This window comes from Balaenoptera ricei, chromosome 14 (genome assembly GCF_028023285.1).
Source record: "Balaenoptera ricei isolate mBalRic1 chromosome 14, mBalRic1.hap2, whole genome shotgun sequence".
In the NCBI taxonomy this organism is placed as follows: Eukaryota; Metazoa; Chordata; class Mammalia; order Artiodactyla; family Balaenopteridae; genus Balaenoptera; species Balaenoptera ricei.
This window is the reverse complement of record NC_082652.1, coordinates 48436197-48461372: the sequence shown is the minus strand read 5'-3', so window position 1 is coordinate 48461372 and position 25176 is coordinate 48436197. Positions and strand designations below refer to the sequence as shown.

The 25176-nt window shown below is 38.7% G+C and overlaps 1 protein-coding gene across 1 annotated transcript in view; it reads left to right on the top strand.

Annotated features, from left to right (window-relative positions):
* Positions 1-15223: 15223 nt before the first annotated feature.
* KLHL14 (kelch like family member 14) overlaps positions 15224-25176 on the top strand; it is a 127860-nt gene continuing 117907 nt past the window's right edge. The window contains exon 1 of the mRNA XM_059894143.1: positions 15224-15262. The gene's annotated coding sequence lies outside the window, so the exon portion shown is untranslated. The remainder of the gene's footprint in view (positions 15263-25176) is intronic.

Below are 25176 nucleotides of genomic sequence, written 5' to 3'. Positions count from 1 at the left end.
TAAAAGAAATGTGTTTGAATCTATCACTATGATTATAGAAGGGTCAATTTCTCCTTTTAATTTTGTTAAATTGGCTTTACCTAGTTTGAGACTTCGCTATCTGACACATACAAATTGGAACTCTTATTTCTTCCTGGTGAATTGATCCTCTCATCGTGAAGTCTCCCTAGTACATTTATCCTAAAGTCCACTTTGTCTGATATTAATATAGCCACTCTACCTTTTTTTTTCTTTTTGGTTAACTGGCACAGTATTATAATCACAGTTATTTTAAAGTCCATGTCCTGAATTCTCATTATCTGAATCACCTGTCAGTCTTTCTATTTTGCTGATTGTTTTCTCTTGGTTTTCTGCAACTTGGTGTTTTCTCTTGGTATTTTCCTTCTTGGCAATTTGTCGTTCTTGTTGTGGAATACCAGGCATTGTGCATGATAGTTTGAAACTCTGAATGATGTCATCTCCTGAACAAATGATTTACATTTGCTTCTGGTAAGCAGTGAGACTAGGGGTAGTTTACACTAATCCAAGTTCAGATGGAGCTGAACTGAAGCTGAATTTCTATTTTTGTGAAAGCTAAATTTTTTTACCTCTACTGACAGAGTGTAGACTTAAGGGTCTCAACTGAAAAACTAGCATGTTTCCTAGGTCCTGCTTTCTCGGTGGGCCCTGAATTTTAATTTTGTTTCCCCAGGGCCACAAGACTGCTGAAAGTCTACTTGGCTTCCCATCCTCTTAGCTGAAGGTTTCTTCTTGGCTTTTCAACTTCTTAGTTGATGCTCATAAATTAGGAAATGTCACTTCTCTTCAGGACTTTGCTCAAGTTCTGGCTGCCCTCATAGCCCTGAACTCTAATTTTCATCTCCTCAGCGTTGTAAAACTGCCAGAAACTCTGCTCAGTTTCTCAGCTCTCAAGCCCACCCCACCTATGGATTGGCATATGCATCGAGAGGAAATGTATTAGCACAAAATATTGGGATAACCTTGATGCACTTCCTTCTCCCTGAGTTAGTGGTCCCTCAAGTAATGACAGCCTTGATAGCTAACCCTAGCCCTAACAATAACTCTAACCCTCCAATCGGGGACTACTCCCTCCAATCAGAGATTTTTAAAGCTCGTTCCAACCTTTCTACTTGTACCTAGAGGAGGGTTATTTTATTACAAGGTAGTCTGTTATAACCAGGGGCAGAAATACCACTCACACCCTTTTGAAATAACATTCCTTTAGAAAAATTCCAGTCCCCTTTAGCTGTGCTAAGGTGAGTGAAAAATACAAGATTGTTTTGTTTTTTTCAATAGTATTGCAGAATACTCCCAAGTCTGGCTTAGGTGATGAAAAACTTGTTTCAAGTGGGAAAAATTGAAAGGGAATTTCTTAAGGGAAACTTAAGCGTCAATGTTATAGCCATCTCTTTCCATCTGGAGATTTTCCTTCTAAAGCATAATGAGTATTAGAAAATATATAACTAGTGCATAATGCCTCTGATTTTACAGATATCCTTGCTGAGGATTGAAATTGGTAATTCTGTGATAATCCACTTCAGGCAGACCTCATAAATTAGATATGTAGGGATTGGGATCTATAGACGTGGTGATACACAAGGATACTTTACACCAAACAAAAAATTTTGTGATTCCGAGGACACTTCTTCAACTTTCCTTTCTCCACACCTTGCCTCTGCCTGGAGTGCTCCTTTCAAACCAATAGGACTGCATTAACCTGTTTGCCCTACTGCAAACTCCAGTCCAAAGGCAAATGCTAGAGCTTCTTGGCTTCTCCAAACACCTAATTCACATTTCCTGTACTGCTTTTATGGAACTTGCATCTGTTTTACTAACATTGTATTTGTTAATGAATGTTTTCTTCCACTCAGAATTAAATCTCATTGATGGCAGAGGAGAATGAAATGTTTTCATCTTTGTTTCCCCTGAAGTACTTTGAGTTTATAAATAGTTGTTGGCAAAATAATTATGTTGAAAAGCCTAACTATAATGAACAGCCATATGGCATTCAATGTAAACCAAAGAACAAGAATAATTCTCTCTACTTGCAGTTGTGGATAATTCAATATACCAAAATGTAAAAGATAAATAATAAAAATAAAGGTGAATTATAATCACAGTACAACTGTGGGGCGTGTGCATGTGTGTGTGTGTGTGTGTGTGTGTATGTGTGTTGGTGGAAACATTACCTTTTTCAGCTAAGGATGGACAGCCAATTGTTGATCATTAATCCCAACAAATTCATGCTTCATTTGTAATTAGCTATGTGTATTTGCATAAAAACAATTCAAGTAAAATCAACAAACATCGTGTTTGAGTTCCTACAATATAAGACACTGTGTTGTATATTCTGAGAACCACAAAGAAATATACTATATTAATCCTGCCCTCAAGACAGAATATTCTGAGGAGTTAAGACAGTAACACATTAAACCTTAAAATATTGATAAAAGAATTTGTAAAACCACAGTTGAAGAGATGTCACCAAATAATACATGATTAATTGCCTAATGAATTGTAGAGGCAATCACTGCTTTAGGAATTGGGGGCAGGGTGAGCACTTTCTGGGGGGTGGGGGGGAGGAGGTAGACAGGGCCACCATTTGTGGAAGAACATTTGTGTTCTGCATGAAAAGCCCAGGTGGATTGGGGGCGGGGCAGCTGAAATCCAACCCAGCTCTGCTCACCAAGCCCTCTGCCCTCCTGCAGCCTGCTTCGGAGCAGAGAGGAGAGACCTTTTTATAGCAATTCACACAGAGATATAATAAGTGCCAGGAGGCTCTAATTGAGTGGAATTTTACAAAAGGTGTAAGCTTTGAACACGTCTTGCAGTATGAATGTACTTTGCTGTAATTCCAGCAGATGAAAAGTACCAAGGATATGTTTGGGAACCACTTGTGTGGCGGGGGAGTATTTTGAGCTAAGGAAACATATGGGGAAGATGTATGTACTCTAGGCTAAAAAGTATAGGGTTTATTTTCTAGCTACTCAGAGCCAACAAATATTTCTGAACAGGTTACAAGTGGTTGCTGTTTTAGTAACATTTATCTAATGCAGTATTAAGTAAACTGGAGAAGTGAGAGAAGAGTCAGGGCATCTTTTTGGGGCATCATTGTAATTGTCCAGGCATGATGTGATGAGGGTCTGGTCTAGGGCAGTGGCAACAGTAAGAGAAAGAAAAATCTAAAAGAAATGCAAGAAAAAAATGCAAGATAATTGGGAGGCTAAGATAAATAGGAGGAGAAAGAATCTTATTTTATAATAAAGGTATATTAGTTATTAAATGCAATATTTCTTCTTTAAGTTTAATATTCCTTTTCCGATCTTGAATCTTGATTGTTTTTCTTAAAGGAATTTCACTAGCCCTCAAAAAAATCTTCAAAAATCATATTAAAATTGTATTTACACCTTGAGACTAAGGTAATGAGGTCTCACAGTGTCTTAAGATCGCTAAAAGCATAGCTTTGGAGCTAGACTTCCTAAGTTGTATTGAAGATCAGCACTTACTCCTTACATGAACCTGGAAAAGTTACTTGATTTCTCAGTATCTCAAATGTGTCACCTCTAAAATGGGGGCAATAATAGTATCACCTCTAGTATCGCCTCATAGTATTGTTGTGAGGAACGAAACAGCACCTGGAACATAGTGTTACTTCTCATTGAGGTTACTCTTATTCTTTCTTGTGTTTCTTAGGCCATATCAGCCTGGGGCTAAGAAAATGGTCATAAAAGCTACAAAACAGTATTTCTCCAACTCCACACCACCTGCTTTTCAGGAATTTTACCCTCTCTGCTCAAGCTACCAAATAGTTCTGGAAATTGCCAGGTAATGTCTCATTGGGCTATCAGGATGTCCAGTCCTCCCCCTTTCTCAAAGGCTTATAATGTTATAATGGCATTACCTCCGGCTTCACTGCTACCCGTCAGAAGCTCTGCCGTCACTGGTGCCAATACATGTGACAGTGTTTCCAGTATCCAATTTTGAGAGCTCTAAAAGGACCCTGAGACACTGCTGTTATCACAGCCACCACTGTCAGCCCCACTGTGCTACTCTCTCCAGCGCTGCCACTTCTAGGACAGTACAACTTCTCCTTCACCATGTGGCAGTCAACACCATGGCCACTGATGTCAATGCTACTTACACCCTGTGTTTTTATCATCCCTTAGAAGTGGAGAAATTGCACATTTTTATTTTCCCTTGGTCTCCTTTTTCCATGTCCCTCAACCCTAAGGACTCAGGTTTATGTCCTGGTGGCCAGCCTACTGGACCCTTCACATGACAAGCACAATTGCCATATTAGGATTTTCTCCTCTGACTTGAAATTTACCTTTTGCCCTTGAATCTCCTCAGGAGGAGTTCTTTCCTAAGAGTTAGTTTATCCTAGAGGGCAACAGCCCAGCTTTTGGCAGCTCTATCTTCAGAGGCATGTCAAAATCTTGGTAAACGCTATATGGGCTCAAGTTGGGATTCCTGGTCCAGTTGGTTAAAAAAAAAAAGTCATGCCACATAGAAAGGCCACTTTTCTAAAAAAGAGTCGAATTCATAAAAACAGTTATTAATGTGAGGAGATATGTTTTCCTATAACAGAAAGCTAGGAAATGAGCAGGAAAAAAATGAGGAGGCTTTAGAGAAATAAAAGTAGTCAATGTGATGTAATTTCAATCCCCTGACAATGACTGATAGATCACAGGAATGGAATCAGATGGATGCTCGTCTCTGAGTGCATTGCAAAAATGTTCCCTCACATAGCTTGTGAAGCAATCAACAGGACCAGGGCCTATTCTGGACTTAGTCCAAGGAAATGAAACTAGGTGAAATGAATACTGCAACATGGAAGCTAATAAACCCCTAGGGGAAAGTTATCATAATATCACCAGATTGGAACATACTTCTGAGAATATTTGTGAATGGTAATAGAAATATAAAAATATTGGAAATGTGGAATGAGTTAAAAAAAATGTTGATTGGAATCAACGGTTGTGTACTATAATGGAAAGGTATACAGTGCTGAGAAAGAACATATGACATTTGCTATCCTGAAATTCAATTCTAACAACAGAAGTTAATGTAGTCTCATAAAAATGTAGTAATGGAAATCAAAAACAACTTCATTATTTAAAAATGCTATCAGCTTTGATATGGGATTAGAGTCTGGAGATTAAAAAGAATGAGAGAAGTCACAAGCAAAATTCAAAAATGTATTTTAAAATGTAGTTTCAAAGGAAGCTGTATAGGATTGCAGAAAGAGGAGGGATTTTGGATATGAGTGTTCTAAATTCACGATGCTAAGCAAGTCACTTCTCTCATTTCCTACCTAAAGTATGTACAAGAATATCTACTTTAATGGAACTATTGTTCACAGAATGTCAGATCAATCGTGTGAAAGCACTTGCATGGCACACGGCATTGGGTAGCTGCTCAATAAACATCACCTCCACTCCCTTGATCCCCCTTCGTTTCCATGACCAACAGTGTATCAGACATTAGTTGTCCCTTCTCGCTTTCTTCTTACTTCTACCAAGATAATAGTATCTCCATTGCCAGGTCAACTCTTAAAGTCTGATGGGCCAGTGGGAAAGAAGGAGGAGTAGAAATGGACTTGAGAAATCTTGAGAGAATAAAACATATACACAAATTGCATTATAGGAAGTGCTTTTCACCAGCTGGTAGACACTAATCCAGCTTAGGGTAGCTCTAAAATACAAAATAAGATCATCAGTGGATTGGCCTTTTTTTTTTCCCGGTGTATAATGGAGAAAATGCAGACATTAGATGGGTAAGACCAAATGATTTCTAATTCTCTTTCAAGCCCTTTCTTCTGATTCCAGTCAGACTGACGTGTTCTTATTAAACTGGCATCCAGGGGGTAGGTTTGGCAAACCATGGCAGCCTCCTCAGATCTGTGCCCTTAAAATGTAGGCAGTGCCCCCATGGGTGCTAACAAAATTGTATATTTTTAATATGAAGGCTCTGTCCAAACTTACAAAAGGACATACAAAATGAAATCAAGAGAACTCTATCTGCTATTTTTTAGCATGCTCAGCTTATGAGGTATAACCCAAAGGTAATTTTATTTTGATCTCCCCTCCCTCTTTAAAATGTACATAATGGGGGAAAGTTTCCCCCGCCATTAAATTCCCTCTTCAAAACATCCCTTTACTTTTGTGTTTACTATTTAGAAATAGATGCTTTTAAATTCACCTTGGGTTCAAAACAGTCTCAAATCAATAGTCAGATGCTCATCGTTGGTAATTAGCAAAATTCTGAACTTGATTTGGAGTTAAATTCTCTCCCGTCCACCAGCTGGGCCAGTTTCAGGAGAGCTGCCTGCCACCTAGAGGGCAGGACACTCTTCTTCTTTGTCCAGAATAGCTCTTCTACCCCTCCTTCCCTGCTCATTGGCTATGGTTTCTAACCCCTCCTGGCTTGCCACATAGGGGGTTAGAAAGCAGAAAGGTGGCAGGGAAGTTTCTTTCATGAATTGGTATTGCTATAATCTGACTTTATGCTACTTTATGCTACCTGTGTCTGGAGGATGTCTAAGCTCACTCCTTCTTTCATGGAGGTTATGGTAGCTAAATTTGGCAAGTCCCCTACTGGTCCCCTCCAACTCTATCTCTAGTTTATGCTTCACCTTGAACTCCCCTCCCCTAATGCCCCACCTGGGCCCCAGTTCTCAGATGGTCCATTCTATAGAGATTTTTCTCTGCTGGAGTCCCATTGCCTCTTCTAGGCTAGTTTCTTTGCCAAGACATAAAATGGCTTCAGGTCATTCGTACATCAAATCTCTCTCTGGTCCCTGGGGTTTGCCTCTTTGAACTTCTGGCAAGAGAGAGAAGTTACTTTCTGGATGCAGCAGAGACAACTCTGCTCAGTTGCTCAACCATTTTCTAACATATCTTGTCTACTCCCTGATTTCCTGGGCTGAAATCAGACTCTGTCCACTCTGGGCTCAAAATCAGAGGAAGGATAACAAGCTCACCAAGTGATCCTTGACATTCTTCCTTACTCTGTGTGAGGACAGGTATGTCTCCAGCCGCCTTCCCTTAGGGGAAGAGGAGGTTGTCAATGCAGTGTTCCCTGAGAAACAGTCCTCAAAGTGCTCTCTCCTTTCCTCTCTCTTAACACTGTTACATTCTCCATGTGGGTCAGTGTCTCCCTAGTGTCAAGCTCCAAATCTGTGAAACCAGCTCTTAACCTCCTGCTTTAAAGCATGCACATTTTGATCCAGCACCTCACTTTCCTGTGCCACATCTATTGTCTTGTGAAAACTTGCTCAAAAATTTTAACATCCTATTACATATACGCACACCAAATTTTTTTAAAAACACTGGATATAGGAAAATCCACCATATTAGTATTAGGGTAATATTGCACCAAAGTATGGGAAGCTATTCAACTACACCTGAAGTATTGAGGTTTCCACTGAGGAAATGGAATTTCCTCAATTCCATTGAGGTATTCGTTCATTCATTTATTCCATATCAATTGAACATATATCATATGCAGGCACTGTGCTAGGCTCTGAAACCACAGCAGTGACCAAAAAGGATTGTGGTTCCTGATAGTGGACTGTACAGTCTATAAGGAAGGCATCTGTCCCCATTTTCATTTGCCCTCCTTATTTTTCAAATAAAGACTTTATTAAGCTCTTGTACTCTTGTTTCAACACTGAAAACACACCATTTTCTTGTGTCGGCCTGTACGAGTCAATTAAGTCAACGTATATATGAGACAACCAGTTCTTGCCAAAAAGTAACTGGAGTATATGATATGAGCTTGTTACCTAAAGTCCTTGCCAAGGTTTTGTGTTATTGAAACCTGAAAGTTCACTTAATCAGAAGTACTTCTTGGTAGAGCACCATGGGTCAGTAGGTGAAGCAATGGCATGGAAAGGACTCTGGAAACATGAATTTTAATTTGGTTCTGCCACTGACTGTGACCTTGATCAAGTCCCCAGACTTGTATCTCAGTTTCCCTGCTGTAAGAGCAGGAGGGGACTGATAATAAAGTTGGCTGAGTGTTGTGCTCTGCTTACTTTACATCTAGAGAAGGCAAGTTAGCACTGAGTATCTGTTTTATGTGTATTAAAACAGAGCTCCAAAAAAAAAAAAAAAGTCAAAAGATGATTCTAGATTCATATAGTGAATGAGAAGCCAACCAAAAGTTGGACCTGAGGGTCTGTAACTCCCTGATCTCTTAGCTTGGTGATACTCTTGGCAATGTTAAAAGTGAGTTCAGGTTTTAGTGCTTCAGTTTTCATTTCCTTTCCACTGTCTTCCACAGAAAGTTTCCATCCTCAGTCCTTCCCATCCTTTAGTGAAAGAAATATGTAAGCTGCCTCTTGAAGTCATATTTTTTTACTATGCGGTCTAAGGATGACATGAGCTAAGGGAAACAGAACATGTACTGCAGGCCTGCTGTGAACCAGACATTGCTGAGCACTAAGTATATAAAATAATATAATCCATCAGAGGTCATGGTACTTGAGGGCTTACTATGTGCCAAGTGCTTTACGCGGATTTCTTTAAATTATGAAAGCAACTTCCATAGTGTAACAAACAGCCATTTTACAGATATCGAAACTATGGCCCAGAGTTGCTAAACATCTTCTCCAAGGTCACACAGTAAGTGGAGGAGCGGAAGTTTCACCCAAAGCTTCTAACTCCAGAGTCCATATTCTTAACCACCAACTTACTCTGCCTTCCAAAGATGAATGAGATTAGATAGAACCTCTTGTGAAGAGGCTCACGGATGAGTGGAGGAGAAAGATTCATAAATAACTGCTACGAAAGTACAGAGAAATGTGCAATTAAATTGGTTCAGAGCTGAAGCAAATGGGTGCGTGAGAAAGTGTTGCAAGGGAGAAAATATCTGAACTTGAAGGAAGTAAATGAGCGATTAGAAGTAGGCATTCCAGAGATGACAGCATGGGGCTAAGATACTGTAAGATGTATTGAGGAAGGAACTCTGCACAGGAGAGTGTGGCTTGAGCATAGTACAGCTGGCTCCTTCCTTCCTGAGTGTCCATCCACTCTTAGACCTTGCAATGCCTGCACCAATCCTGAAGGGAGACATAAGACTTCTCACTACTCTGCCCTTCAGCCCAAAGCCCATGGGGTGGGGAAAATCTACAACTGTAAAGATATTGCAAACTCCACATCAAGCACTGAGAAAATGCCCATGGAACCAGTTTACTACAGCTCCATTGTCCCCCAAGTAAAAGCATAAAATTCTGAGATAACCTTGGTTAATCGATAGATGAATGAATTTTGTAATTCTGTCTGATTGTGGAGCCAGTCACAGACTAATGGTAGCTTTTAGGACGATGGCCTTTTGTCACCAGGATCCAAGTTAATCTCACACTCCATGTGACACTAACATATAGACAATATAAATAAGTTAGGGTTCAGAATTGGGTTTGAGTAATGCTACTGAAGATCTGGCAGTGGGAAGGAATAAGCAGCAAGAATGAGAATGCAAGCAAACATGGTAGAAAAAGAGAAAGTCACATTCAAAAGTATTTCTCAAGAGCCTATGAAAATGCAGGCTCAGATCTAGGCTAGAAAGCAAGGCTCTTGCCCTTTATTTGATGTTATTTTAATATTTTAAAGAAAGTGTTATGGAAGCCCAGTATGAACAGGGAAGAAAATAGATTTTTTTCCTTTGTAATGGTATTCATCAGTTTCTGCCTCAGGAGTCTTCCACATATGGTTGTTTTTTCCATAACAGCTCATGGGGAGTAGTTAAAATAATATTTAAATTAAAATATTTTCTAAACTATTCCACAGTTGAAAATCCATCATTTTAAGTCCTAACCACACACACAAAAGAAAACCTTATTAACTTTATTTCCATATAGGATATACACAGAATCCTTTAAGAACTCATTTTTGTGTGGTGTTGGGGTAGGTGACAATGTAAAATGTGTGCCCCATGATGAGTCATACTTAGAACAAGATAGAGAAGGATTTAGATTTGCTCTCCCTAGACTTACAGTCTAACTCCTGGACCTTCAGTCAGTGTTACTATATGGGCACCTCTGAGTGTGAGCTTAGTAAGATTTTATACAGGGTTTTAAAATATATTATAAATATGTATTTTATATAGGATATTTCAATATATTTCCTCATAATATTATCGCTGCTTATCAGGCCTAATAAACAAAACAAGCAAAGACTTCCTGAAAGAAGATTGAGTCACTGGGAAGAAAAAAATCAATGGGAAGAGTCAAGCTATTAACTTTGTAGAATATAATATTGCATTCTGAAAGGGAAAAGGATAAAATTCCTGAATAAAAAATCCAGGTCGGTATTAATGAGGATTGTGATAATAAAAATAATGTCAACAAATAATAATTTTGCCTCTATTATTTTTCAATGTTGAATATTTTGCACCCTGAAATAGGTGTCATTCTTATTTTACACTTAAAGAAACCATGGCTTTGCGAGGTTTAGTATAGGACTATATAAACTTAGAAATCCAGATTCGCCAACTGCTTTCCAACACTGTATTTTAATACTCTCGCAAAATACTTAATTCTCTGCCCTATCCTTCATCTAATCCAGAAACTGTTTTCTTGCAGTCTCAGACATGCCTGTCCCTCTAACCAGCTCTAGTTTCAGTTCAGAGCCATGTGAAGGGCTGAGAGCCACAGGATCATTCAACATCAAACTCATGCTTTCTGTTTATATCCTATGCCTATTATTCAGACCTTTTGAATGGCTCCTAATCTCTTGTTGTTGAGCGGTTTTGACCTGGACTCATGACCCCATGTTGCCAAAAACTTCTTTTTCACCCCCTGACCTTGTGTGTTCCGGAATCATAACCTCAGTATCTGATCCTTAATGCCGGTCTCCCTGGTTTCTGGTCCTCTTACTTGCAAATCTCTCCCTCAGCTGACCTCTCTGGAATTAATCAACAATCCACCTGCCAGTACATTTTGTGCCTACCCAAACTCCCAATCCTGGCCCCTCTGGCTTTATCTCTGGTCCATTGTCTCCCAAACCCTATTAGAACATGCTTTGAAGAAATGGTCTGATTTTCAAAGAAGCAAAGTCAGTTTAAAGCTTTACAAAACATAAGCCTTGAAAATGAACGTATCTACAAAATCCCAATACTGAAGATATTGACATGCTGATCATGTGTCAACAGACCATGGCACCAGTTATGAGTCAAAATAGGAAGGTGAACAGACTATAGAAATCAAGGAGCCACTTGGATGGCATGTATTTTCAAATGCATAATTGTCTCTGACTGGCTTATTGCTCCTAAATTACAGTCTCCAGGAAAACAGAGACTTGAACTTCGTTCCGTTTTAGATCCCACACAACGTGCAGTATAATGCCTGACACTAGTTAGCCCTCATACATACATATTGAATTAACTAATTGATTGACTAATGCTTAATGAATTGACTGCAAACAGCCTTTTGATCTCTTGGTCCCCTAAGAGGATCTTTGGCACTTTGATTAGCAATGCATGTCTATAACCATCTGTATCAGTTTCCCTTCCCTGTGCTGTCAGGATTTTAGAAGCCAAGAAAGGACTGAAATCTGTCCTGTGGTCTGGCATTCATCTGCAGTTCCTGAAAAGAAGTGAAAATTAAATAATAAAGTCAGGTGAAGAGAGTAACACACTAGTCCATGTTGTTCAGGCCTATTCTCACACACACACACACATAAACACACACACACACACAAAGTCTTTCAAGGTATATCTGTATCTGGACAGATTAAAATGAATGACAACTCAGGGCAGCAGTAAAAGAGAACAAAACATTCAACTACTAACATACACTTGGAAACAAATGGAAAATAACATTGGGACTTCGAAAATGATGGGGGTGTCCCTGAGAGTTTCAAAATGGACTGCCTTCCCTTCTGCTTGAACAAAAATACCAAACAACCGAACAAAGAGCTGAGGGGCCGTGTTCCATCCTGAGAGCTCCCCACGTGTTTGCATTGGTGAGGTAAGCAACTACAGAGGAGGGGACTTAAAAGAAGACTTTGTATTGCTTGTGGAGCCTTTCAAGCAGAGCAAGGGTGGAATTCCATCTGTTCAGTTCGGTTCAGTGAGCCGGTTCACTTTTAATGGTTCACTGGGTTGTGACACCTAGTAGAAATTACAACCAATGTTTGAAAAAAACCTTTAGTGATCATTTATGAAACTGTGTAGTAGCATTTGTGAAAGTTTACTTTAAAGTTTTCAGCTCCTTGTGTGTCTAATCTGTTTCCAGGGCATTTCTCTCCCGGTGGAAAAAAAAAAATAGAGTTAGAAAATGGCCACCGAAAAAGAGGAATGTATTTGTTGAGCTCTGCTTTGCACACTGGCTTCATTTGTGCATGATTTCAGACAAACACAGGAAGTTACCAAGCTTTCACTCAAGGTTTGCATTCACCTAACCATGAGCGTTTTACACGTAGAAAGAGCTATGAATGCCTAACAGTCTTTGCAGCAGCCTAGCAGATACTTTACCTTGAGGAACAGGTAGAATTCCACTCTGCTCGCTTGAATGACTCGCTGAACAATACCAAGTTGTTAAGTTTTTCAGCAGTGAGAAGGTGATGGGGGAGGGAGCTCCATCTGATATCTGCTCCGAGGCATCTTGCAAAAAGCCCATGTGCTTGCATGGACCTCTGCAGGAGGCCAAGTACTGATCAGCAATGATTATGGTCTCAGTCAGATGATCATTTTCACTCACTTAGAGGAGAAGAAATAAGGTGCAATGATACGACAAGGTAAAGTGATGGATGGTTATTTGCAGTATGTTTTGCAAGCAGCACGTTGGACGTGATGAAGAGGAAACCTTGTAAGAAGTTCAACAAATAACAAGATATTCCCACTATGCTTTGGGAAAGCCACCTCAAAACAGCCAGACCTATTTCTCACAGGGTAAAGGAAGCATGCAATATATTGGGAGGGAAAAAAGAGAAAGAGAGAGGAGTGCTTAAGGAGGATTTCCACTACATGCACTGGGGATCTGAAAGGAATGGAAGTAAATCTCTAAAACAGAAATCTAAGGTAGGAGAAAATGCAAAAGAAGTTGACCACATCAGGCACCAGGTCCAGCTGATTATGTCTTCATCATCGAATGCCACATCGAATGTTTTTGTTTTATCGTGCATTGTACATCCTTTCAGTTAACTCCAGCATTTTCATCTGACCATCACTCAGGAAAGGAGGGGTATGTAAGGCAAAATGGACAAGACACCCCTGGGTCTCAACAGTAAAGAGCTTCTTGTTGTAAATATTTTATCAGATAAAAGGATTCAGATTTTTTGTCAACCAAGGAACAAATACCATTCAAAAATAGAGAACTCTTTTAAGTGGTGCTTTCACCATGTTTTACTTCCTATACGTCTCTGGGATTATTGCATTTATTTTGCAGCTCAATTTACCATATTATTCATCCTAAGACCGCCCCTGGGAACTGTGCTGTTGTCTTTCTTCACCATCACTTCCGGTATCATCATCACCACATCAAAGCAGGTAGGGCAGAGAAATGTCACTGCAAAGAAACAATCTGATGGGAACCTTGCTTTTCTAAGGTCTCCTCACATTTCTGATGAAAGCCCGTGCTCTAGACTTTTTGGCGGTTGGATGTTTTCGTCTTGGCTGTGTCCACGTGCACTTGTCTGGCTCTAACTCTCTTTACTGCGCTCATCTTCCATCAGAGTGACTGGATGGCTAATTTTAAACATTTAGGAAGGTGGGTCAACAGCATGATCTCCAATAATATTTAGAGCAATATTTCAGCTTATTTTCTCTTTACTAATCTTCCTTTCCAAATCTTCTCATTTCACAGTGAACTTTTCCAGCAAATTAGTTTTAATCAGGTGAAAACTGGGTGACCTAGGAAGCAGCTAATAGGTCAACTCTGTGCACTTTACATATCTACTCTTTTTTAAAAAAAAATAAATTTATTTATTTTTGGCTGCGTTGGGTCTTCGTTGCTGCCTATGGGCTTTCTCTAGTTGCCGCAAATGGGGGCTATTCTTCGTCGCGGTGCACGAGCTTCTCACTGCAGCGGCTTCTCTTGTTGCAGAACACAGGCTCTAGGAGCATAGGCTTCAGTAGTTGTGGCACACGGGCTCAGTAGTTGTGGTGCACGGGCTTAGTTGCTCCGCGGCATGTGGGATCTTCCCGGACCAGGGTTCAAACCCGTGTCCCCTGCATTGGCAGGCAGATTCTTAACCACTGCACCACCAGGGAAGTCCCTCTACTCTTTTTCTTTTAGAAGAAAAAAATGTTCTAAAATGCTTTGTGTGTTAATCACCCCAACAAAAGTCAGTACCAAAATCTCCCTATAATCAGGACTGAATTTTTATAAAAATCTATAACAAAAGGAAATGCTTCTCTCTAGAAATAAATATGGAAATAAAAAGAGAAAACTAACAAATATTAATTTTTGCAAAACAAAATGCTTCTGAGTCTCTGGAAAGTACATCAGCTATTTGTGTGTCTGTGGGTTAAATCTTTGTTTGAAACTGCTTCAGAAGCAAACCTGGGTGGCATTTAGAAATCGCAGCATGATTAAAGATTGCTGGCATGTTTTACAAAAAGGGAAGAAGAAAAAGAGGAAGGTCAGGCCTCACTAACTTCTTGGAATTTCTGGAAGACACAACTGACCGTGAAGACGAGAGAAGAGAATGAACACTCTATTCTTTGCCTTTTTTTTTAAAGAAAGCTTTTGATAGTGGTCTCTGTTAGATACTGTGAAACATCTTAAAACAGGTAAACTCATTAGGGGCGTGGGGAAGAGTTTAGAAAATGTCCGGTTGGTCCCTGAAAAATGGGTCCATTTGTCCGTTTAAAAGGTAACAAATCTCAAAACATGCATGAAGACCGATAAAATAAGGAAAGAAAATTGGCATTTATTGGACACCTACCGTGTTCCAGGCATGTCACACGCTTGCTCTCACCGAATCTTCACTCAACCCTGTGAGGGAGGTACAATTGTCCTCATTTACTACATGAGGAGGTTGATGATACATGAGATTATGTAGATGTCCTCAAGTCACCCAGCTGGTAAGTCAGTGGGAGAACAGGGATTCAAACTCAGGTCTAGCTGGCAGCACGCCTGCCACTACCCTACATGGACTCCTGGGGAACTAATGTTGGTGTTTCTGGCCCTCTCATCCTTCAGATCCCTTCCCCATGGGAGGGACCGCTGCCAGCCCGTCCTTCCAGATCCCTGCTGAACAGATCCTGGAGTTCTTCATTCACAGTAGGATACAAATGCTCCATTACCACATTGAAGGTATTTGCATTTTCCCCCATGTTTTCAACCTGAAACTGAAGGGATTTGGTTCTAAGAGGAAATGCGGGCATCTGCAGGGAGTGACAAAAAGAGAGGCTTTCTGACTCCTTGTGACCTACTCCTGGCTCAGCACGAGGCTTCCCTTGCTCATGGATACCTTTAAATATGAGTGTGTGCGATGTTCCGTGCAGAGTTCAGCAACATCTTTTGGCTAACTAGATGACATTTTGGTGCTTAATAAAAAGGGACAGAGCGTGGGGGAGTCAATTACAATAAGGGTACCGAGCTAGAACCTCGCTGGGAAGGAAGAGGAAAAACAAAAGAATAAAGTGGCTAGAATCGAAGGGAAAGTGTAACACGTGTGCTATAGTTATGGTTATATTGGTTCTTATCATAAGCATTGTCTCTACAGCTATAGAATGCCTTTTAATGTTTTAAAGGTCCATACCCCTCAGCTAGTAAATTTTAGACACCATATTTACACACACACACACATATACACACATACACACACATCTATAAAAAAAAAATCATAAACTCACTCTTTATAAACTTTTGAAAAACTAAAGCAAAGTAAAATTATTTGATGCAAAGTTTTTTTAAAAATAATCATCCACTGAGATCATTTTTTTACATCCTGGGGTATCACAAAATCAAAGTACCTTATGCTCCAGTGCTAGAAGTATTTTGGCCTTCAGAGAATAAATGCCCTGAGAATTCTACCAGAGGGACTTGCTTAAAGGGAGAGTCACTTCTTGTGGATCTTCAGGAAGTCCATTAAGGATCCCCACCATCATCCACGGGGACCCCCAATGACATTCAACACAGCAATGTTAACCTTTTTCTTTCGTGCTCAGATGTGACATTTGGCCATGATTGTGAGATCTTCCTCAGAGAGTGTGAGTGAGAAATGAAAATGTTTACCAAGAGTCATTTTCTTATACTCCACATTAGTGATTCTCACACATTTTGCTTCAGGAAACTTGTACACTCTTTAAAAAATATTGAGTACTCCAAAGAGATTTTTAGTTACATGGTTTACACCTATTGATAACTAGAAATGAAAAAACAGACACTTCAAAAATATATTTGTTAATTCATTTAAAACGATAAGCCTGTTACATGTTAGAATAAATCACAATTTAGGAAAAGTAACTGTATTATCCAAAACAAATGAAAATTAGTAAGAATTGTGGCATTTTTGTATATGTTTGCAAATCATGTTAATGTCTGGCTTAATAGATGACAACCAGATTCTTATGCCTGCTTCTGCGTTCAGTTTGTTGTAATATGTTGCTCTGATAGGAACATATGAAAATCCAGACCCAGACAGACATGTAGTTAGAAAAGAGAGGGCATTTTATTTTAGATATTCTTTTTTGATATTACATCAAAACTCAGCAAGTGATATTTCCCTATAATCAGTTGCAGTGTATGAAGTCATACTAATTAACTTTTGTATTCTGGTACATTAAAATCCATTGGTCTGTCTCAAAGTTTTCATGAATCCTTTACCCATGTATGATTTTGTATCATCAAACATTAGTATTGGGAAAATATTGCCTCACTGAATTATACAAAGTTTCTAAATGTTTACATATATCATTATACAATATTTTTAAAAATATTATCCATTAATAGTACAATCAATTGCATTAGATAAGTGTTTAAATCAAGTTCATGGTGGTGAATACAGGTTTTCCAAAATTTTATTTTTCACTGGAAAGCTCAAATTTCATCCTTGGCAATAAATACTGTCGGTTGCTTTTCTCGAAGTTCATTGTCTAGAGAATTTCTGCCATATATCCAAGTCTGAAAATACCTGTCAATCATTCTTTCAAGTCGAGTCACATTCCATGAAAAAAATGTCTAGTTTAGCTTGTAACTCAAACAGTTGCACAAGAACTTTTCCTTAAGACAACCATTATACTTTGCTATACAGGAGAACGTCCCATTTTGTCACACATATTATTTAAACAATATGTATTAAAGGTGAAGATGCAATAAAATTAATATTTTTATTGCTTTATCAAATATGTTCTTAAGTGAAACTGGCAATATTTTAAAACTGGAAGTACATAACATTTAAGAACATAATAACTACTAGTTCAGTTTGATGTCACTGCCTTGATTCAAGACACCAGCAGTTTTACCCACATTGCTTTTCCACCATCAGTACAAATGTTAACACAGAAAAACATGAAGATAACATCTTTGTATTATTATAAAAATAGCTTTGACCTCATGAACTCTCTGAAAGTATTTCCGGCACCCCCGAGGGTCTATGGATCACATTTTAAGAACTGCTGTTGTATGCAAATAATCTCTTGTGTTTATAACTACAAAAAACTTGAGGACCTCGGAGCTGTTAGAAGCTTTGCATCCTTGCCTTTAAGCCTTCTCTGACTGGTTTAGCTGTGGTATTGTTTATAAGGTGTGCATAACTGTATAATTTGTCATGAAAGTTCCTCTAGGTGAGTGTGTTTCAGCTGGTGCTTTGTCTGCTATTTTCACTCGCCTGATTTTTTTCAACAATTAGTTCAACAATTACCCATCCTTCTCTTAAGTCCTGCAGAGTTGGATTACTGAACAATTCCAGAGCAGATACTGTATTTTTTTCATCTTTAAAATCCCAGCACACTACACTTCGGAAGTGTTTAGGAAAGACTAGGGTTCGTTGAGTTGAAGGATAACGGGGCAGTTGTCTTCCAGGGTGATGTCAGTTTACCCTTATTTTATTATTGTTCCTTTAGGGGAAGTAGAGAATGGTGATATGGAAATTATCTAAGAACCTAAGGCAAGATCATATTTGGACACTGTCACTCACTTTCTTTGTCATCTTTATTTTTCTCTTAAAAAACTCAATGCCACAGTCATGTTGCTGAAAGACTTGTAGGCTATCTGGATGTGTTTGTTTAGTCACTTGTCTTTTAGCATACCAGAATTCAAGAACAGCTTTCTTTTGAATTACTAGGGAATTGTGTAATGAATGCTTTCTCTCCTATCAGTTGGTGGAGGACCTTGGTATTTCCTCAGATTTGGTGTGAGTCTTTTGTGCACCAACTGAAGAAAGTCATGTAGTCAAACTGGTTTGAATTTCCCAAATGTGTGCTTGGAATGATCCTCTAACTATAATTGTTTTACTTTGTTTCTGGCAAAAACTAATATATCAACCAACGTTTATGCATTCTTTTATGTTTTACAAATTATTTCATGTACATTTGCATTTTCTTTCATAATAATGAGAGATAATCTATATCAAGGACTTTCTATTTGCCAGTCTCTAGGCTGGAAAATCAACACACATAGTTCTGTTTGATATTAACAAAAACTCTATGAGGCAGGTATTAATATCACTCCCAACTTACAGATGAGGAAACTGAGGCTCAGTGCGATACATAACTTGGCCTTACAGCTAGTAAATTACAGAGGTGGATCTCAAGCCCAGTTTTCTAACTCCAAAGCTTGAATCTTTTCCACTAAATCACACTCCTGGAAATTTAATTTTAAGTTATTCTTATTGAAAATCCTCCAAATTCTTTATCAGAAGTTTGTTTCAAAACACTGTGGTTTGGGATTTGCTCTTTTTGGAAAGCTTACGAAAAGATTAAGAGTCTTAGGATTGATACTATTTTTTAAAAGTCTCAGAGCTAAGAGGGACTATTATCAAACCCTGAAATATTTGGTTAGAATGACAATCCTGGAATATTAGTAAAAGTATTTGGCTAATGCCTTTAATAAACTTAGCACTTATCTAGGTGCTAGGTTGTTTTAAAGAGGTTCTTTGTTTTATTTTCTCCCATTTTCTGAAGATAATTTTTAATTTTAATATAATTTTTTTTAAGAAAATACTATTTAAGCCATATTCAGTAAACTAATGGAGAATAATATCCTAACTTAGATTATAGTTTAAAAGTGGATTTAAGGATCACTTAAACAAATTCCTAAATATTATATTTATGTTCTTGAAAAATTATACTCTCCCATCTAATAGTAGTTAATAATAACACAGAAAGAAGATTGGCCTCATGAATATGACCCATAGCTATCTTGAGTTTGTGTTTCTATTAAAATGAAGACAATAAGTCAGTCTCGAGTGTGTCTGTAAGTCAGTGAGTATTAACCTTTGTCAAATGTCTTAATGTCTAATATATAATTAGAAAATAGGAACATTTTTCATTAAGTTTCCTCTCCATTCAAATGGGTTTTGCCTAATACTCCATAGATTTTTCCCCCTAATTCGTTGGCAAATCACACTTAAATATTATTCATTTAGATGTTCATTCATTAAATAATATTATTTTACCAGCCAACATGTAGGCGTCCCTCTAAGATTTCACTTGTGAGGAAACATTAAGGAATATTAACTCTTAAGCATTCTTGGTGTGTGGATTTGAAGATATGACTAGACTTACTCTGAAACACTCGTTCTCAAACTTGAATGAGCATCAGAATTACCTAGAAGGCTTGTAAAAACACCAATTGCTGAGCCCCACCTCCAGGGTTTCTGATTCAGTGGGTCTGGGATGGAGTCCAAGAATTTGCATTTCTAACAAGTTCTCAGGTGATGTTGGTGCTGCTGGCCCAAGGACCACACTTTGAGAATCCCTGTTCTAACATAACCAGGGTCACGCTGGATGTTGGATGTGAAATTTAATAACAAATTATCCTGCAAGTGGATCTATAGCCATCCCAGTAATCAATGTATCTATAAAGGTAAGCATGTTAAAAGTTGTAACTGCATTTATAGCAGAATGAGAGAGAAAAGGGAAACAGGAAAAATCCTCTAATAAATGATTTCAATAACTGAGCCAGCATCGATGAAGGAAAGAGAATCTTACGTTGCCTGCTGTATTTGCACATTATCTTGAAGAGTCTTGACAGTAAGTGTTGGAAATGCTCTAACTACTCAAAGATAATGACTTGATAGCATCAGATTTGGGAACAAAAAATCAAAACATTAACGGGAGGAAAGAAATGCAATCTCTTCTTCCTCAAGGTAAAAGGGACACTTTAAGTAAGCTGCGAAGGTCTTTAAGACACTGCATTTCATCCACATGTGATAGTCCTAGCCTTAAGTCTGATAAAGGTTAACTTCATGGAGCATGGAGGGCACCACTAAGTAATCAATTGCTTTAACAGGCAATCTAGATTCTTGCACACACGTCTGTCCTTGGGGCCGCCACCCTCCTTAGAACCCCTGTGGCCAACTAGCCACTGCACACCTATCACCTTTCTGTGGACAAGAGGCAGGAACACACATACCTTTCTGAAATTCGAAGCAGGACCAGGAGTACCCCTCTGACTCCAGAGCTCACAAAAACATACCAGTCACTGTTCTGTTCAGACACAGCTTTCACCCTCACAGTCAAAAATAACGTTTCGGGGGGAAAGTTGGGGTCATCTGCAGTGGAAGGATTCTGCCTGAAGTTAACCCATAGTCTTAAATGGTGTCTGTACCAGTCAGTAATCTCGTTCAGCTATGAATTACAGTGGCTCCCCTTTCCCAGTAAGGGATTAAACATGCAGGTTTTATTCTGTCATGTAAAAAAGATCCAGTCATAGGCATTCGAGGACCGGTGTGGTGGTTTCATGAAACCATCAGGGACCCAGACCCTGGCAAGCTCTCTGACCCACCAATCCCATCAGCCTTGTCATCAGGGTCCAGGATGTGCTGTTGAGGCTCCAGCTAATATAGGCACATTTTAGGGGGCAGATTGGAGAAAAGGAAGAAAAAGTGCATGCTCCCATTTTTAAAGGAGACATTTTATAAGCACTACGCAAAAGCCCCTCTTGCACCTAGCTGTGAGGAAGGCTGGGAAATGATAATTGGGGCAGCAAGGAGCTTAGATGAAAATTAAGGCTTCATTATTAAACAGAAAGAAAAATATGGATATTGGGTTACCTAATAGTAATGTCTGCCATCGGGTCCAAGGAAATCAGAATTTTTACTTTCCACCACAGAAAGTGATGAAGGGGTAAAACACACCCACATTACAACTGTGGGTCTCACACTTGGGGAACACATTGTTGGAGTGTTTGTTGAAGTCTGGGATGCTGGCACCCAGGAGATTCTAAGTTCACACTCTAATTTGGTTATTGTGATTCAAGAGGTACCAAGGACCATGCTTTGAGAAACCCTGCTTTACAGCTTCCTTACCGTTTGTCAGCCATCTGTCTGCCACTGCCTGGAATGTTACTGATCACCCCTTGATAACAAATTCTGTTCTGTTCCCTTTTAACTCTTTTATTCTCTATAATTAGATCTTGCAAATGGGTTGGACACACTTTCCAAAATGTTTGCTCCATCAGTACAGCAAAGTTGGAAGGATAGTAACAGACGGGTTTTAGCAACATGATAAGCCCCTCCTCAAAGGCAGGAGGTAAAAGTCTTCCCCAGGAGGAGTTTACCTGGGTTCCAAAGTGGAGTGGAAGGGCCATGCCTTCTGGTGACTCTGATGGCCGGAAGCAGCTAGATGAGGCACAGCAGTCAATCTAACAGTGAGTGATTAATAGCCAAGCAGAATCTCTAGAGCTTTATTCCCCGGTCCTTGCTCTGCTTCCTCTTTAACACTCAGGTAAATGTCAAAAATGGACCTACGGATTATAACTGACAAGGGGTAAGTGCCTTCGTGTTGTCCTCCAAAGGTTAAGGTTTCCCACACTCAGATGGAAGCCCCAATCTCCAATAACCATTAATCCACTGTACATTGGTAGGAGTGAGCATATTTATGACCGCAGTCACTAAAAGGTGAAATAAAGATTAGTTTTTAGTTAGGAACGCAAAGCTTTTGAGATCAATACAAACTCACTGCTGAAATCAATCTAAAGTTTGGAATTTTTAAGTAAAGATTTACTGGGCTTCCTTGTACAGTTAATTTTCCCTTTGGAAAAATAAGCTCAGAAATGTAACATAGTAATCAAATTGAGTAAACACTAGTCAGTTGGTAAACTGACCTCAGTTATGTACATGTCAAGTAGGGGTGTAAAGCAATAAAAATGCCTATAATGTGGATTGTAAATTTGCCAATAAACAGGTAAAACCAAAATCCACAGAGATTTACATGATCAAAATACTAGCAGCTACATTTGCCTATTTGAAAACATAAATAATCGATAGACATTAATAATGAAGTTATTCATGTGTTTCCCTATTACTGTGCATATTAAGTGTTTCAATTATTTCTACTTAGTTTGATAGATAAATGTATAGCCATATTTTATGAAAGCTTTCAAAAGGGATATAGAATTGTTCTTGAAAACAAAAGCTGCTGTTTGGATGAGAGAGAGCAAGTAGACTGGAAAGACATAGCTTGTTATACTCTGCTGTTCATGTTTGATGCATGTATACAATTTATTATGCAATTTCTTGAGATTTGACAAAGTAATTGTCTGGCAAACCATAGCTTTAGTGATTTTTTTTCTGTTTCATATGAAAACACTGTAGGTATTTTGGGGAAATGGTTTAATAGATCAGTGTCCATCAGTACTTTTTGGCGTGTTACAGATCTGTAGGTTGTGGAGAGCCAGGGATATTTTAAGAGGCGTGTGATTCAATGTAGTAAATTCATTTTCTTCAGAAGAGTAAGTGCATGAAAGCTGACAGTAAGCTATAACTTCAGAAATTATTGTTACCCTTGGGCCCTCACAGTAGAGCTGCGTATCTTCTCAGTAGGGTATATGGGAGAGTGAACAGGAGAGCACCTCCAACGTGAAGGGGATTCTGGGAGACAGGCACAGCCTCCTGTTCATTTTCGACTAGGCTATCATGATAACAGGTTGATATCACCTGCTGTGGTTAGAGGGTAGAATGATCAATTACCCTCCAGCTGATCCACAGCTCAGACTCATTTGCCACTATTTGCTGCCTGGATGCCAGAGATGGGCTCTGATAGCCCCTCACCTAAAGCATATGCCTTCCATTCACTACCTGCTTAGGGGCAGAGCTGGACAAGAACTTGGATACTGGGGACTGATGTTGTCCCCTTTGAAATATTTATAGGGGAGAGCAAATGTTTTGCTTAGTGTTGGCACCTACCACCTGGTGCCCTACTCTTGGGAAATATACAAAGCCACTGAGCAAACAAGTGTGTGTATTCCTAAATAGTAAAATCCACATAGGTCATAGGACACAGGTAATATTTCTTTCTCTACTAAAGCTATTAAGTTGGTCCTAAACCATATTTTAATACATTATTCCCTCTAAGGATGGGTACAGTAATTCTTAAGTTTTACAAAGTGCACATGTACAGTAATCAGACATACTATATATGTATATCTATGTATTTAGACTGCGTGTATGTTAATATGAAATTCACATGTACACATGAATGCATATATATGTGCATGCATGCATACATACATACAAAATCACCATGTCTACCCTGGAATAGAGAACTTGACCACTTAAATTGTGATTCAGATGTTTTGATCAACAATACATTATTTTCCAAAATAATTCGGCAGTTTTTAAATCACTTTAATAAATTGCATTTTTATTAGGAGATTCATTTAGCACAAATACACCCTCAGATTCTGCCATTGGAATAAAGATATTTGGGGTGGAGATTGCTAAATTGCTATCAGGAATCTGTATGATTTCAAGAAAAGCCAGGTTAAGAGGTAAGATACCAGAAGAGTTTCTAAATTTCCGCAGATTTCGGACCCATATCGATAAGTGACAATGTGCTTAAATAATCAAATAATCAAATTTTCATACAGTGCCAGTTCTTCCGTTGCACAAACCTCAAAGCATTTGTTCTAAGGAAAAAACATATGAGTGCAGAGGTCACCTTACACATAACAGTAAATATTTTGCTGATGAATGAATGAATGATGAATGCATAGTGGAATCCATCAGCACAACTGGAACAAACAAGTCCAAGTCAATTGCCTGAGTGGCTCCAGGTAGCAAGTTGAGCCCTTGGGAGCCACCAGATTCCTCTAAGCCAGTAGGGAAGGAGACGTACAAACAGAAGGAAGCTGTGAGAGGCTCAACTCTTCGTTTCACGGAGAAGATTCCTGAAATACAAAGGATCTAAAAGGAAATCCAAATTCAGTCCTGCATCTTTGTACATCAGAGAAATCCATCTACTCCCACAGCCTCTTCTAAGAGACTTGGCAGGATCCTCAAAGAAGCAAATGTGGGGTACATACAGGAGCAGATACGCATTCTCTGGTGCATAAAATTACAAATATTAAAAAGCTAGCAATACCACAAACATAAATAATCCACGAAAATCACATAATTTTAACTAAATAACTGACAAATACACACCTCTCTAATACTCTTTTCCCTGAAATTTTGGCTTCTTAGTCTTCAATTAGCATGATGGCAAAGTTTTTGTAATACTATTTTCTAGAGAAAAAAAATATATATCAATTAGTCTTTCTAGTCTTTCTTTTAACATGATTGATCAAAATTTGGGTTTTTTATTGTAGTAGCTTAGAAAATTTCTTTCAGCTTCCCAACTTGTATGTGTGGGTAATATGCATATTTGAGAGAAGCTCCGTAAATTCTTTCATATATGAGCTGTAAGATTTCAAATTTTCTTGTGCAGACAACCATCTTAAATACCTCCACGTTCTTCAGGAACTGTTGCAATAGTACACACTCATATGATAACATAACTTCCATTCCTACACCTTCTTATCTCTATTTTGTGTGAGTCAGCACAGTGGGAAGTCAGAATATTTCTGTTGGTCATTCTTTCACTGCGGGGGGCTAGCAACCACTTGGAAGTGCAGACAGTCCCTGACTTATGTTGGTTTGACTTAACAATTTTTCAATGACTTACAATTTTTCTAACTTACAGTAATACAAAAGCAACATGCATTCAGTAGAAACCTTACTTCAAATTTTGACTTTTCATGTTTTCCCAGACTAGCGATATTTGGTAAGATACACTCTTGTG